Here is a 15,426-nt window from a genome sequence, read left to right as displayed (position 1 = left end):
ACCTTCTACAACCCCAAGATCTTTCCCCCTCTCAGTCTCAGCAAGTTCAGACCCCATTACCCTGTCCTTGGAGCTGGTATTTTTGTCCTAATCTGTATCACCTTACACTTATCAACACTGAACCTCACTTGCCACATTGTTGCCCACTAACCCAGTTTGTGGAGATCCTCTTGGAGCTCTTCACAGTCAGTCTTGGTTTTCACCATCCAGAATAATTTTGTGTCATCTGCAAACTTGGTCACTACACTACTCATCCTTAGTTCCAGACCATTTACAAATAAATTAAAAAATACCACCCCCAATACTGATCCTTGTTGGACCCCACTGCTTACTTCCCTCCATTGTGAGAACTGTCCTTGTATTCCTACTCTGGTTCCTGTCATTTAACCAATTTTTAATCCATAAGAGAAGCCATCCTCTTATCCCATGACTGCTAAGTTTACTCGGGAGTCTTCCATGATGTACCTTGTCAAAAGCCTTTTGAAAGTCCAAGTATATAATGTCTACCAGGTCACCGTTGTCTACATGCTTGTTCACCTTCTTAAAGAACTCCAAAAGGTTGGTGAGACGGGACTTCTGTTTGCAGAAACCATGCTGATTTTCCCTCAGCAGGCTTCATTCCTCTATGTCCCTAATAATTCTGTCCTTGATTACAGTTTCTACTAATTTGCCTGTGACAGATATTAGTCTGACTGACATCTAATTTCCTGTTTCCTCTCTTTTGAAATCAAAATTACGTAACAGTTTTGAACTTTACGGGTAACTTTCCATTGACATGAATGCTGAATGTAATAGTATTGTAGTCAGTGTTCTCAATTGGGGTAATGACCTCTCTGTCAACAGGTCTTGAGACCCCCTTAGAACCAAGATCACTACCCCTCTGTTTGGCTTTGTGAACAACTGTTCCAGTGGATAGTCATTTATGATGTCAAGGAATCTCATTTCTACAGCATGACAAACACATGTTTACCCAGTCAATGTGAGGGTAGTTGCAGTTATCTGCTTTAGTCAACTCTTGTATTTCCTTCTCCATCTTGGGATCAGCCTCAAAGGTTTGATCAGGTGGGTGCTAGTACATCCCCACTTTTAAGTAACCCTTAGGTTGTTGTTGTTCAGTCGCACAGTCGAGTCCGACTCTTCGTGACCCCATGGACCAGATCACACCAGGCCTTCCTGTCTTCCGCCGTCCTCTGAAGTTTGCTCAATTTCTTGTTCATTGCATCTATGACACTGTCTAACCATCTCATCCGTTGCCGTCCCCGCCTTCTTTGACCTTCAGTCTTTCCCAGCATCAGGGTCTTCTCCAGTGAGTGCTCCCTTCTCATTTGGTGGCCAAAGTATTTGAGCTTCAGTTTCATTATCTGGCCTTCCAGGGAACAGTCAGGGTTGATTTCTTTTAGGATTGACTGATTTGATCTTCTTGCAGTTCAAGGGACTCTCAAGAGTCTTCTCCAGCACAATAGTTCAAAAGAATCTATTCTTCGGCGCTCAGCCTTCCTTATAGTCCAAACTGTGAGCATCCTAACTCTAACCCTAACCCTATTTACTCTTCTGCCTCTGTCCCTTTGATGTGTAAACTGATACTCTCATGAAATTGCTTCCTTCTTTCCATTTCCCCCTTCTCTCTCTCTCACACACACACACAAAGAAGGAGCGCATGTTGGGCACCATGGATGGTGCATCTGCATAAATCCAGCTAGTCAGATTAGATTCTACTCCTTCCTCTCAACCTATACTATCTAAAATGTAGTTCTTTGAATAAAAGATTCTTATTGGTTTGAAACTGACAGTTGGCTTTATGTGATTCTGTAACTTTGCTAGCACATACAGAACAAAAAAGCCACTGCTGCATGTTGCCCTTGTGTACCTGCTGGCTTACTATGCCAGTGAATCTAACACTATCAATATTACCCTGAGTGTTTGTTCTCCAGCTTCTGTCATCTTTCCCCCAGGATACGTTTAAGTCGCTCTGCCGCCTTTTTGATATTAATTGCCAGCAGCCTGGTTCCCTTTTGTTTCAAGTGAAGCCCACCTCTTCCCCAAACCTCTCTCTCTGCCTCAGCTTCTTCAAGTCGGCAACCCTAGCCTCAAGTGAATGAACCTGGTCCCTGAGAACCAACAGCCCCATGCAGCGAGCACACACCCATGGTTTCCGCCCAGTGGGTACATAACCATATATACATATGGCACCCTCTACAAAACACTGGGTAGTCCCTGCTCCCCCATTGGCTTTCTACCTTCATAACTGGTTAGTCTTTTATAGGTATCGTAGAGTGAAATAGGGTGTTTACCTGAAGTAGTGTGGATTTCTGTAGCTAGAAGGATACAGCAGCATACCACCCTCCTTGCTGATGTGGAGCTTGTGTGTCCCTTCTCAGTAAACTGAGACTAGAGGGGTTCTCTCCTGCTCCCCCTCAAACTCCCAAGCGCAACTCCCCTGTTAGAAGCCCTGTTTAAACCCCCATGAGCAAGCCCCAGAGGGATTTCATCTGCCTTCTATAGGGTCAGCCTTCTAATGATCTAATGAGTTCTGAGACATCTTTGATACACTTTGAAAATAGAGTCTTTTATGGTTTCTTCACATTGGGGACAAAACTACATTTGTCCTTTCCTCCCAACCATATTAACAACATTTGTTAGAAATATTGCCTTTAAAACTTTGCAACAGTTGCATGTAAATTAAGTCCTGGCTGATTTGTATGTATTTTTGCTAGAATAAACTTTTCTAACCTGTTAGCCAAAATAGCGATTTTAAAGTCCTGATCTGAATGAGAGATTGAATGACATGATAACATTAGATGATGGCTCTTTCTTTTCTATTATGGCTACGGATGTTACTGAAAATTTCAGTCTGACTGCTCTATTAGCACATTCTTGTTTCAATCTGGTTTTCCCATGGTCACATTGAATTCCTGAGTATTTTGGTGCCATTTTCTCCCCTTAGTAGTTTCCAGTTAAAGTTAGCACATTTCCCCACATAATTTTGTGTTATTTTGACATATAAATGATATGCAATATATAAATGGAATAATATGTATATAAAAGGCATTAAAATTGCATTAAAATACCCCTATAACCTCCTTGAAAGAAACAAATGAAAACATAAATTTTTCAAAGTCAATACTTGGGATAAAATTGGTGTTCCCAATCATGCATGAAAATTAAAAGAAAGGAAAAAATACACATTGTACATTCTTAGCTGAAACTTTTTAAATCAGTGATGCTTGCCATTTCTGAAGGTATCTACTTCCAAGCCATATATTTCAGAACTTGTCTGTTAGGTTTGAGGTCTTTGCCAAATTTCCATTTTATATTCATAAAGAGTTTGAAATTAGCCAGTGGCCTAAGTCAATTTTGTAGAAGACTGGTGCCCATTTCAAAGGCCACCACACCAACTGGTACTAATTGGCTTCATTGCTGGCAATCTCAGCACACAGAAGGGGCATGAAGATTGAATTATACCTGCATCTGTTGTGTACATTATTCAAATAGTTATTGTTTCTAGGTCGTGATAAGACAAATTTATGGGAAACAGCTGAAGAGCATAGAAGCAGAACTATATTTAAACATAAGCAGTATTAAATTTCTTGTTGATAGAGATGATTGTACTCTCTATGTATTTTTTGATCATGAGTGCTGCAGTAAGTCACAATTCTCAAGCTTCAGCATGAAGTTTATGAGTTCATAGTAGCACACACTTGTTTCTTTATTCTGGAATTACAGGTTGAGCTACTTGAATTTGAATGAGGCTCAGCAAACCTTGCAGGAGAGCAGTTCACAGAGCTGGTGCATGTTGGTAAATTTGCTCATACCAAACAGGCAACCTTTTCACCACTAGCATAAATAGGGTGCTGATATATGCTAGGCCTTGAGTGTACTAGCTCTGTCATCCCACTGTCAGGGCTCCGTATCACCTGTTTCATCTGTGCTGGAGGGATCATAATGGAAATAAGGCCCAATGGCATCCCCTCTGGCTTGTTTTCCATATATAACTAAGGATGTAGGAAGAGGCTGTTGTACGTAGTTGTTGTAGCTCTATGTTTCTGTCTTTTTGCTGCTATCATATCATTAACCATGAATTTGAGCCTTTGCCTGGCTTTGAGGGCCCTTTGGCATCATGATCTGATCTGATGAGTTTGCCTACAATATGTTCTCTTTTCTGTAGTTTCCATGGGGAGTATTCACATTTTGCTGGCTCCCATTCTGTAAGAATCATTTGCTGTGGCACTTAACACACATCCCTTTTTAAAATGTTCAGTTTGGTCACCAGGTTAGGATATATTATCCAAACCGCTTGCTTCTTAAATAGCCTGTGTGCCATTAAGACACAAAGTATTCTTAAATCCCTTTAATTTCATGAGACAGGTACATTCAACAGTCTCTTAACTGTGGCCAGATGTCTAGAGCCCATAATTATATGGGTTTTCTAAAAGTCATGGCCTACTCAGGTTAAGCACAATTTGACCGATGGACAACAACACAGAATTATGTGTTTTGTAATTAATCTGGTCCAAAAATGTGTTAGAAAAAAACATAGTCCAAACATTGTCCAAAGTGATGCGTCTTGCTGTCCACTGAATAGTTACTTGGCAGTAAACTCCACTGAGTTCAAGGGACCTTAGACCTATGGAAATGATTATAGGACTGCAGCCAATATGCTCTAGTTCAGGTCAGCTTAACCCAGGATTGAAAGAGTATAGTGGGAAATTATTCTCTGAGCTGCTGTTGCATGAAGATAACAAAGAACCCCTTTAAACAGCTGTAAAGCAACTGTCCAATTTTATTTTTAATACTCAGTTGGAATAGACAGTAGCTAGTTGAAAACCAATATAGAAGTTCGAAATGAGGCAGCTACCTGGGGACCAGATGGAGTGCTCTCGTGACAAAGTATTAGTGCCACTCAATAAATCAACATCTTCAGAGTGGGCCAGAAGGGAGAGATTGTGCCTTACTTACCATGTGACCAGTTGTACTCAATTTAAAGAAAAGAAAATTGGCATTAAAGAGGGTCTCAAATCATTAGATGTTTGGCATAAGACATTAGGAATTCCTCAGGGGGAAAAAGCAGTATGCTTTGTGCTGTCTTCTACTATTGAATTTGCAGTAATGTTTTCAAAAATACTGCATCTTGCTATGAGCATGAGAGAGTGGAATAAAAAATCATTGAACATATTTTTAAGGTGGATTTAGACAACAGCCACTAACTACTTACCACGAGGCTGCATAAATGCATATGATTGTCGGTAGCCTGTCCTAGTACATGTAATACTAGTGTTCTAACTTCTCTCCCCCACCCCCATTTCCAAGCAGCTACAGAAAGGATGTAATACTGGCTATAAACCTCATGGTTGGAGTCTGCAGAAAGCTGCATTCCCCTGCAGTAATGAGCCCATGATATAAGCCAGGGCTTTTTTTGTAGAGAAAGCCCAGCAGGAACTTATTAGCATAATAGGCCACACCCAACAGCAGAAATGCATTAGCATATTAGGCCATGCCCCTGACAGAGCAGCTCATTGGCCTATTAGGCCACACCCCCACATTACCAGAAGTGTGGTCATTCAGCCACACCCACCTTTGGCTTCTTATTCTGTTTACCTTGTTTGTTGTCAAAACCCAGGGCTTTTTTTGTAGCAGGAACCCTTTGCATGTTAGGCCACACACCCCTAATGTAGCCAATCCTAACAAGTTTCTGCTGTTGGGTGTGGCCTATTATGCTAATGAGTTCCTGCTGGGAGTGGCCAACTCAGGAGCCAGCCGAAACTCCGTTCCTGTGCTTTCCTGCCCCAAAATAGCCCTGATATAAGCTACTATTAAGTAGCTACAACATGGGGCTGCTGGTTGTATGAATGCAAATGTAGGCAGGAATCAATGTGCATATTTTGAGGTCAGAACAACTCCAAGTACTTTCTATAGATATGGGAAAGTACCAGTGTGTGTGTTAAAACACATACACGCTGGATGCTCAGGTTCTTCCTGTGGTCGAAATGTAAACACTTTTTAGACTAATTCTAAAAAGGGGAAGGGGGAGGGACTATAGTATTAGTGATGTGTCCAATATTTAATCCTAACTTATTTGTGGCAAATTTCATTTTATCTTCTTATATGTACCACTAAAAATTTACCGCAGTCTGACAACTATTAAATGCAACAATGATCACAGTTACCTAGGCTGTATGCATAAAGCAGGCACTTGTGTGTAGTCTCCTATGGCTTCTTTTACCTGTCTGTTGCATGCATGAGCTGCATTCCAAGCCTCTAGCACAACTCTCTTTTTAGATTAAGCAGAAGCTAGCAGACTTTTGTAGACTGCTAGATTTGTCACCTGAAATAGTGATATACTACTCCCCTTCACCAGCATCTTTTTCAGGCTTTCTTCACATCCCCGTATCATTTCAGGTGAGAAATCCATCACTCTATGGATGCCCAACTGCACTTTATTAAAGAGGTGCCAGTTCACCCCAGCTACACTGCTCACTGAATTTTATGGAAATATGGACACTTTCTTTTTTGGCCTTTTGAATCGTCACAGTTGATCTAGAAGAGCTGTGTTTTGATTTCCTGGTTGTTTTTACTTTTATGTTCTGTAAAAAGAAAAACCCAAAAAATACAGCCTTGCATCTAAGGATGCCAGGCAGAACCTACTAACCACAAGCTGTGGGTTTATTTGGAAACAAGAGCTCCATGCCCCCACAATAATTGTGTGGGCTAGCTTCTCATTAAATACAGAGGCTCAAGCAAGGCACATACTTTTTCTGTCTTTCCCAAATGAAGGCAAAAACGTGTTATGTAAAGGTCAGTATTTCAAATTAGGATAATGTTATGCTAAGCTGTAACTCAAGAATGCTGACAAATTGTGCAGAAATCTTCTGCATTACCTATAGAGCAAAGCTAGCAGGCGTTATGCCAAAGTGACAAGGGAGTTTCAGTAAGATTGCACATTGGACTAGAAATGGGAAGGAACTCTTAGCAGCCTATAGTGAAATTCCCTATTATTAGCAGCTTGGTTATTCAAAACATCTTGTTATCCAAATTCACATTGTGTCCTGCATGCTAATCCTCTATGTAAATAATATTCCTATGTAAATAATATTCCTATGTACTGGAACTGTTGTCCTTTATAATGGAGAATGGGCAGTGCCTCCATAATTATTCCTGTGCCCTATGCTGAGGGTTTGATGGCAGACCTGGAAAATATTCAAAGAATACAAACAAAGAGAATTTGGCCTGGACTTATGTTAAAATTTAACACCATTTTTTCACAGCAGCTGATAAATAACTAAGGTAGGAAAGAGCTGCATTTTTTAAAGGCAGCCTACCCTACAAGTATGTGACCACCATTGGGTTTGTTGTTCTTAAAGTCTAAAAATGGAGACTGGAGACTAGAATAGATATTGCTTCTCTAGGGAATCTGGGAAGGAAGCCTGCAGAAAGTCACATCTATATGTTGACCTGTTTGTTGTGAAAACAGAAAAGAAAGCCAATCACATATAATTCTGCAGACATTCTGACAGCTAACAGAAGCATTAACAATTCGCAACACACACGGCATAGGGGCTCTCTGAGCTTCACAACTGAGGGTTTCGGTATGAAATAAAATAGCAGGTGGAGAAAGGGGAAAGGGGAAAACTCTGGGGGAAGAAATCCTGTTCTGATATGCTATAGCCAGGATGAAAAGGAAAACCATATTAAAAAGTTAGAATTAATTTGGAGGGAAAACAATGTAACCAGATTTTGTGACATATTAAAGAAAGGACAAAATAAAAATAAAACTGAATTAAAAAATCTAGCTAACCACCAATTTCCATGGTATGAATTTTTTCAGCTAAAACAATTTTGCGATCTCCCTAAAATTAAACAATCCATAACGAGGACCCCCACAGATTATAAAAAACTACTTTTGAATAACAATGACTCCCCAAAAGGATTAATATCCAGGATATATAAAACATTGCTTCTTAATACATCAGCGAAACTTCCTTCATACACAAAAGCTTGCAAACAGATTGCAAAACCGAATGACAGAAGCTCTATGGGAAAACATCTGGCACTTCCCTACGATTACCTCAGATAAGATTTGTTGAATTTTCTTTTTCAGTCAAGTTAGTGGCATGATGGTATACAGCCCCCACAAAACTTCACTGTATAACTCCCGCCAACTCACCACTGTGCTGGAAGGCCTGTGGTGAAGCTGGCTCATATATTCATAGTTAGTGGACCTGCAGAAAAATGCAGAGTTTTTGTAAATTAATATTAACACAAATAAACACCATAACTGGCTACACACTACCAGAGAGTCCCCAACTAGTCCTACTAAACCTTTGGCAAGAGTTAAACATTCCCAAGATATGATGTGAGCTCATTTAGATACTAATACTGGCCTCAAAGAACGTTATAGCCACAAACTGGAAGATGCCAAACACCCCTTCAATAGAAGCCTGGTATTCTAAAATCTGGGATTATGCCATTATGGACAAAATAATAGAAGACATTAGGAGATCAGAAAACCCCTTGGCTACTTCAGATTACCTGGAGAAATGGTACCCTTGTTTTGAAAAATGTTGTTTTGATTGAGAAAACCCGAATTCTTTTGAAAATAACAGAAATAGTAAAGTTATAGCCCTGTTGTAATAAAAAAGAGAACTATATATTGACAAAACTCAGTGATGTAGTGAAAGCTGGTTGTTTATCTTTGTTCTACTATTATTGTATTATTGTTGTATTTGCTGAAATGATTAATTTAAAACTTTTTAAAAAGAATTAATTTTAAGGCACAACTTCAAAAAAGAAATTAAGTGGGGAACATGAACTATTCTATTTTTGAGTCAAAAGGCTGCTGCTGTGTTTTGGTGATGCACAAAGATTTGTGATGATTTTTACCATGTCAACTCCCCCCCCCCCCCCATGATGACAAACAAAAACTGACAGTGCTGTATGTATGAGATTTCAACTTTTGCATCCAGGAATTTTAGATCATACTTGGGATATTTTATATTGGTTTAAATTTTGAAGAACTAAATTATTGTTTTGTTACTTAATGTGGAAATTAAATTTTATGGTTATGACTTTAGGCAGTAAATTCTTCAAGGAAAGGGATTTGCCTGTTTCCCCCCCACTTTAGCTGCAGGTCCCTAATCAGAGCTTGCAGTCTGGCAGAGTCGAATTCACAGCTAAGCAAGTGGGAGCCCCCTTCCCTGCTTCATGCTCCTTTCCCTTATGTCTTTATGGATGTGTTCCTTTAATTTCAGTTTTGAAAGTAATCATTTTGTGTTCCATGAGTACCAATATTTTCACTCACCCTAATATGCAAACACTCTTCTAAGAAGTTCACAAATTGTGATTTTGTGCTAACAATAGTTAGCAGCAAAAGCACCATCACAGACCTATGCTGACTATAGTTAGGTCCAAAATGGAAAAGGATGATTGAGGAGAGAAGCAAGCTGGAGAAATGCTCCTATCCATGGTGAGAAGATCAAGAAGTATCATTTCAAATTTAGCAGATTCCTGTTCTTTCTTTCCTCAGCAATCAAATCCTTTATTTAGCCACACTGCCAAGCTTTTTTTCCTTGAAAATAAAAATAAAAACTGAAATAAGACATTCAGCCCTCCCTAGGTCACTGACGGGGGTAGTATTAGAGTCCTGCCCCATGTTCTAGGGATCTGAAATATGATACATGCCTAATAGAAAGTGATTCAACTGCCAAAAATCTGAAAAGGAGGCCTTTACATGTTTTTCTCAAGATGGAAATGCATAAAGTTCCTGTGATGGACACCGCCAAGTCTGTCCCCTTTGTATCCTAGTGGTCTGACTAGCATCAGTCAATCAGAACCCTCAGAACATTTGGCGGGAAAGGGGCAAAGAGAAGTGGGGGGTGGGGAGAGCGGTTTAACTGCTGTTTGAGTTAGAGAGGGATTGAGAGGGTTTTTTTAGGCAGATCAGGGATCTTTTTCTGCCCCCAGTCACTCCAGGTTGAAGTGGGTTGTCTAGTGCGGCCACCTGGTGCGACACACACTGGTTGATGGTTCTTACTCATAATCTTTCATGATTATTGGGAAGCAATGGGGCAGGCAGGGGTCTGCAGTTTAAAAGGTTATACTGAAGCATTTAAAAGGCTAGGAATGCTGTGGAAAAAGTAATGAATCCAAAGTGGTCTGGTAGTTACTGGTGTTCTCGCCTCTCTGGCAATACTCTGGAGATATATCCCATTTTTTCTCTATGTTACACTTGTATAAAGTTGGTCCTAAACACCCAGAGTTTACTTTTCCCCTCATTGTAAAATAAACCTTTCTCTTGTGTTCAGTCTCTGTTCTCCTTGGTATTAAAGTCAGACAAGATTATAACTGGGTTTTATCAAGGCAGGGGAAAAAGGACCCCAGTAACACCATCATGCTCATCTGGGTGGCTTGTTATAAATAGTGCCAAGCACTGGGTGTCCAGTAAATAAATGTTTCTTTGGTCTCACCAGCTGTGCTGGTGGTGTGACAGGAAAGTGTGATGTAGGCAGCAGTCTTCAATTAATTCCAGAATCAACGCAAGCTACCATTGTAAGGACAGTGGCACTGGGCTGCAGGCCTATAGCCAGGATTTTTTGGCTTGTGGGGCATATTTTTTTTCTTATGGTCCAACCATTATCTGCCTGTCCATACTTGTCTGCCTCCACCCCACAGGCAGCTCTGCACCTGGGCGCTGCCACCCTGCCACTTATAACCCCCCGCATGCACCTCCTTGCACCAGTCAGAGAGAGGAGGGGGGCTCTTTCGGGGGGCCACACCTGCACCGCAGACCCACCATGGCTGGGAGGCTCTGCCTTCACTGTCCCCAGCCCAGCCAGCGAGCTCGTGCTAAAAAAAAGTACAGGGGGTCTTTGGCACAGTCCCCAGCCAGGCAGGTGGCATGAGTTGAGTTTAGCACTGGATCTTTCCACTGGAGCCGCCAAACTGGTCCTCTGAGTCAGCTGGTGGAGAGAAGGGAGCCTGGCAGGCTAATCACGAGCAGGGTGCAGTGACTGAGGACTGGAGAAGGTGGCACAGGATGAGCCAGCAGCTGGCTAATCATACAGCACGGTGTGGCATAGCTGAATTGATTGATACACAAATAATTATTTTAAAAATATGTTTTCTGGTGGAGAAACTTGTGGGTGTGGCTATAAATTAATGGGGCGTGTCCCAGAGATGACTCACCATAGCTTACAGCCTGCTGGGCTGAAAGGGGTTTTCTCCACCAAAAACATTTTAATACCCGCTCCTGCTGCCTCAACTCATCACAGCCTCTCCCTACAGATAAGCTGTTCTACATTGGCTACATAACTGAAATTTGATACATGAATGGGGGCATGGAGTTTGCCCCGTAATATAGACCAATATTCTTCAACAGAGCAAGCCAGGGCACATAAGACATAATACTTATATTTCTTTTATTTATTTCTTTATTCAACTTTTATACCGCCCTTCCGCTGAAGCGGCTCAGGGCAGCTCACAACATTAATAAAACCAACATAGATAAAACGTTAATCCATAAACAACTTACATAAATACAATAAATATAAGTAAAAGCGGTTCGGTAAATCATTACGACTGGACCTCGACCACATTGTTAACTATTTATACAAAATACATGTCTTAGGAGGTCGGCAGGCTTGGCTGGCATACCATTGCTCTCACTGGTATGCCCGGCAGAAAAGCTCCGTCTTCACGGCCCTGTGAAATTGCTGGAGATCTCGCAGGGCCTGGATCTCACTAGGGAGCTCATTCCAATATGCTGGTGCGCTAGCGAAAATGCTCTAGACCTAGTTGTTGTCAACCTGGCCTCTTTAGGGCCAGGAAGGATCAGGCAATGTTGCATCCAGATCTCAGTGCTCTCTGGGGAACATACAGGGAAAGGCAGGTCCCTGACCATATAGGGCTTTAAAGGTCAAAACCAGCACCTTGAAGTGGATTCAGAAAGCTATTGGCAGCCAGTGCAACGCCTTTAGCACAGGCTGGATGTGCTCCCGCATTGGGAGGCCCATCAACAGCCTGGCCGCCGCGTTTTGCACCAGCTGCAGCTTCCGAAGTTGCCCCAAGGGCATCCCCATGTAGAGAGCATTGCAGTAATCCAACCTCGAGGTGACCAAAGCATGGATCACTGACGCCAGATCTTTGCGCTCGAGGAAGGGAACCAACTGCCTAATCAGCCGAAGATGGTAGAAGGCTGTCGTAACCAGTTGATAGTGGATTTTCCCAGGTACTTTTAAACTCTGCTTCTTTGGCTAACTGCTACAGGTTGCTGACGGGTGCAGGACGCTGGCCAGATGTGTCCATATGATCGCGCCAGTAAAATACGGCTGGCATTTGTGTGTATGCCATGGCAAATTCTGTGTGTGATTGGGGCCCATGTTTCCTGGGAGTAAGCAGTGAAGTGGCTAAATTTGCGGATGATACAAAGTTGTTCAGGGTGGTGAAAACCAGTGAGGATTGTGAGGCACTCCAAGGGGATCTGTCAAGGATGGGCGAGTGGGCGTCAACATGGCAAATGGGGTTCAATGTGGCCAAGTGCAAGGTGATGCACATTGGAGCCAAAAATCCTAAATATAAATACACATTGATGGGGTCTGAACTGGCAGAGACTGAGCAAGAGAGAGATCTTGGAGTTGTAGTGGATAACTCACTGAAAATGTCGAGACAGTGTGTGACTGCAATAAAGAAGGCCAATGCTATGCTGGGGATTATTAGGAAGGGTATTGAAAACAGATCAGCCAATATAATAATGCCCCTATATAAATCAATGGTAAGACCTCATTTGGAATACTGTGTGCAGTTCTGGGCACCACACCTTAAAAAGGATATTATAGCTTTGGAAAAAGTGCAGAAAAGGGCAACTCGAATGATAAAAGGGTTGGAACACTTTCCCTATGAGGAAAGGTTAAAGCGCTTAGGGCTCTTTAGCTTGGAGAAAAGACGACTGAGGGGTGACATGATCGAGGTTTATAGGATTATGCATGGGAAAGAGCAGGTAAAGAAAGAGGTACTTTTCTCCCTTTCTCACAATACAAGAACTCGTGGGCACTCCATGAAACTGCAGAGCGGTCGGGTTAGAACGGATAAAAGGAAGTACTTCTTCACCCAAAGAGTGATTAACACATGGAATTCACTGCCACAGGAAGTGGTGGGTGCTACAAGCATGGACGGCTTCAAAAGGGAATTAGATAAGCATATGGAGCAGAGGTCCATCAGTGGCTATTAGCCACAAGGTATAGCTAGGGGCTCTGGTGCAAGTGATGCTCTGTCTTCTTGGTGCTTGGGGGGGGTCAACAGTGGGAGGGCTTCTAATGTCCTGGCCCCACTGCTGGACCTCCTGATGGCACTGGTATTTCTGGCCACTGTGTGACACAGAGTGTTGGACTGGATGGGCCTTTGGCCTGATCCAACATTGGCGTCTCTTATGTTCTTATGTTCTTTGCAGAGGTTAATGTCCTTCTCTTCTTTCCCTTGTTCAGGTTCTCTACTTAACTACACAGTATTTTGGTTTATACTTTTTTGTTACAATTAATAACTTGTCAGAACTACTGTCTTAACTACATCCCACAGTATGTGGTTTTGCACTGCTCATCTGTGGGAATTCCCAGTTGGGAAATGTACAGTGCAGGCAGAACTCCTGCAGGGATAGCTAATTGGTAGTTGTGTGTCCCACAGCACAGTTCCACATAAGTGACATGGAAATAATACGTGTACAACAGCACTACTGTGATCTTGCTCAGCCATCGGAGTTAAATTGTTATAATTGAGTTCTGGGCCAGGAGCAAGCCACTAGGAGTAGTAGCTTAGACAAAGGGGACAGGAAATTGCCAAGCAGCATCATTTGCTGTTTCTCAACCCTAATTTTGAGTGCAGTTGTCAACTTGGTATTAATGCCCTTGTGTGAGCTGTTTTATAGTGCTTTGCGTGGGTGAGTTTTTGGTTGTTTTTTTCTTAACTGAAACAATGAAAGGATGTAGCTGACATTCACAATAGCTTTTAGGCGTTGCAGCAATCCTAGTGATATTTTCAGTGGAACTTAAGCTTTCAAATTATATTTCGTTGACTGGACTGTAAAAATAATGCTTACAGAAATATATTTATCATCCCAAAGAAGATTACTTTTGCACTGATTTATAGTTTTGTATATAGTAATTAAAATCCACAATAATAAAAAAAGATTTGCATTTGAAATATTTTTATGTCAATAGTTTTTCTGGATAGTAGTATCATTGGTGGAAAGAGATGACCATAGCAACAGGCGAGCCATTGGGGTAGTGGCTAGATGGGGACCAAGATAGTTTCAGTGGAAATTCCTGGTCAGCCATAGTAGCAAACCTAACAGGATCTTGCGATGGTAAAATGGAATGACTTGTACATAATCCCGAGCTTCTCAGAGGAAAGGCCAAACTTAAAAAAATGAGAAGAATAAAGAAGTGGTAGCTGTCTGTTTAGCAATATTAATTCTGACAGCATTTTAGTATCAATAGCAATGTAATTTTCTGTTCTGACTGGGCCATGCTGCTTTCTTTTGTTGTTTGCTATTATTTAATTTTTATTTTGATTCATCATGAACTTTTTAAAACCACCGTGAAGATTTTAATTGAAAAGTAGGACATAAATGTCATCATCCAAATATGATTCCAACAATTCATCTAAAGAAAGTCACATTTTAAAAGTAATTGTATACTTATGTATTAATACATTAACTGAAACATGTGTTCTTAGAAGTAATCCCTATGGATTCCACAATTTGAATTTACTGCCTGATTATTTGTACTTGCATGTATACTGAAACAATGAAAGGATATTGGTGATATTACCATGTATTGCCCAGTGCTCATATTTTATACAGAGGGGGGGCACATTGAGATGGCTGTTGACATTGTTCAACATATGAGCCACCATGTATAGAACACTCTTTCGATCACCTGGAAATAAATCCCAATGGAATCAATGGGATTGATTTCCAGGTAATCTAGGGTGCCTGTTCAAAACAATTAAACTAGAATAGTAGCACTTCTGATGTGGTAATTCTTTATAAAGTGAAAATGCTTTCTTCAGATCAATAGACAAAAGCAAATTAACCCTCAAATAGCTGTAGCAGTGAATAATAATTTACCATGTACAAAAAAGTAGAATGTCAATAATTGCAATTATGTGATATAATATAGATAGATAGATACTAAATAATTACAGATAATTCCAAGGCAGTAAGTCCATATAAATGAAAAATATTAATCATAACATTTACAAATCTAACAATTATTCTTAGAGCTATAGTGTTATTTTAAGTATAATTACTATGTGAGCAATAGTGCATGTAATTAATGCGTAATTGCATGGAATTTGCTTTCACAACGACACCTTGCCCTTGTTTAAAGCTTTTTGTCATAACAGTTGAGTGTAAAGGAAACTCAAATTGGTCCCCAGATA

This window comes from Gekko japonicus, unplaced genomic scaffold (genome assembly GCF_001447785.1).
Source record: "Gekko japonicus isolate JY-2015 unplaced genomic scaffold, Gekko_japonicus_V1.1 scaffold1303, whole genome shotgun sequence".
NCBI classification, from domain to species: Eukaryota; Metazoa; Chordata; class Lepidosauria; order Squamata; family Gekkonidae; genus Gekko; species Gekko japonicus.
The sequence above is the reverse complement of the archived record's forward strand: the minus strand, read 5'-3'. Positions refer to the sequence as shown.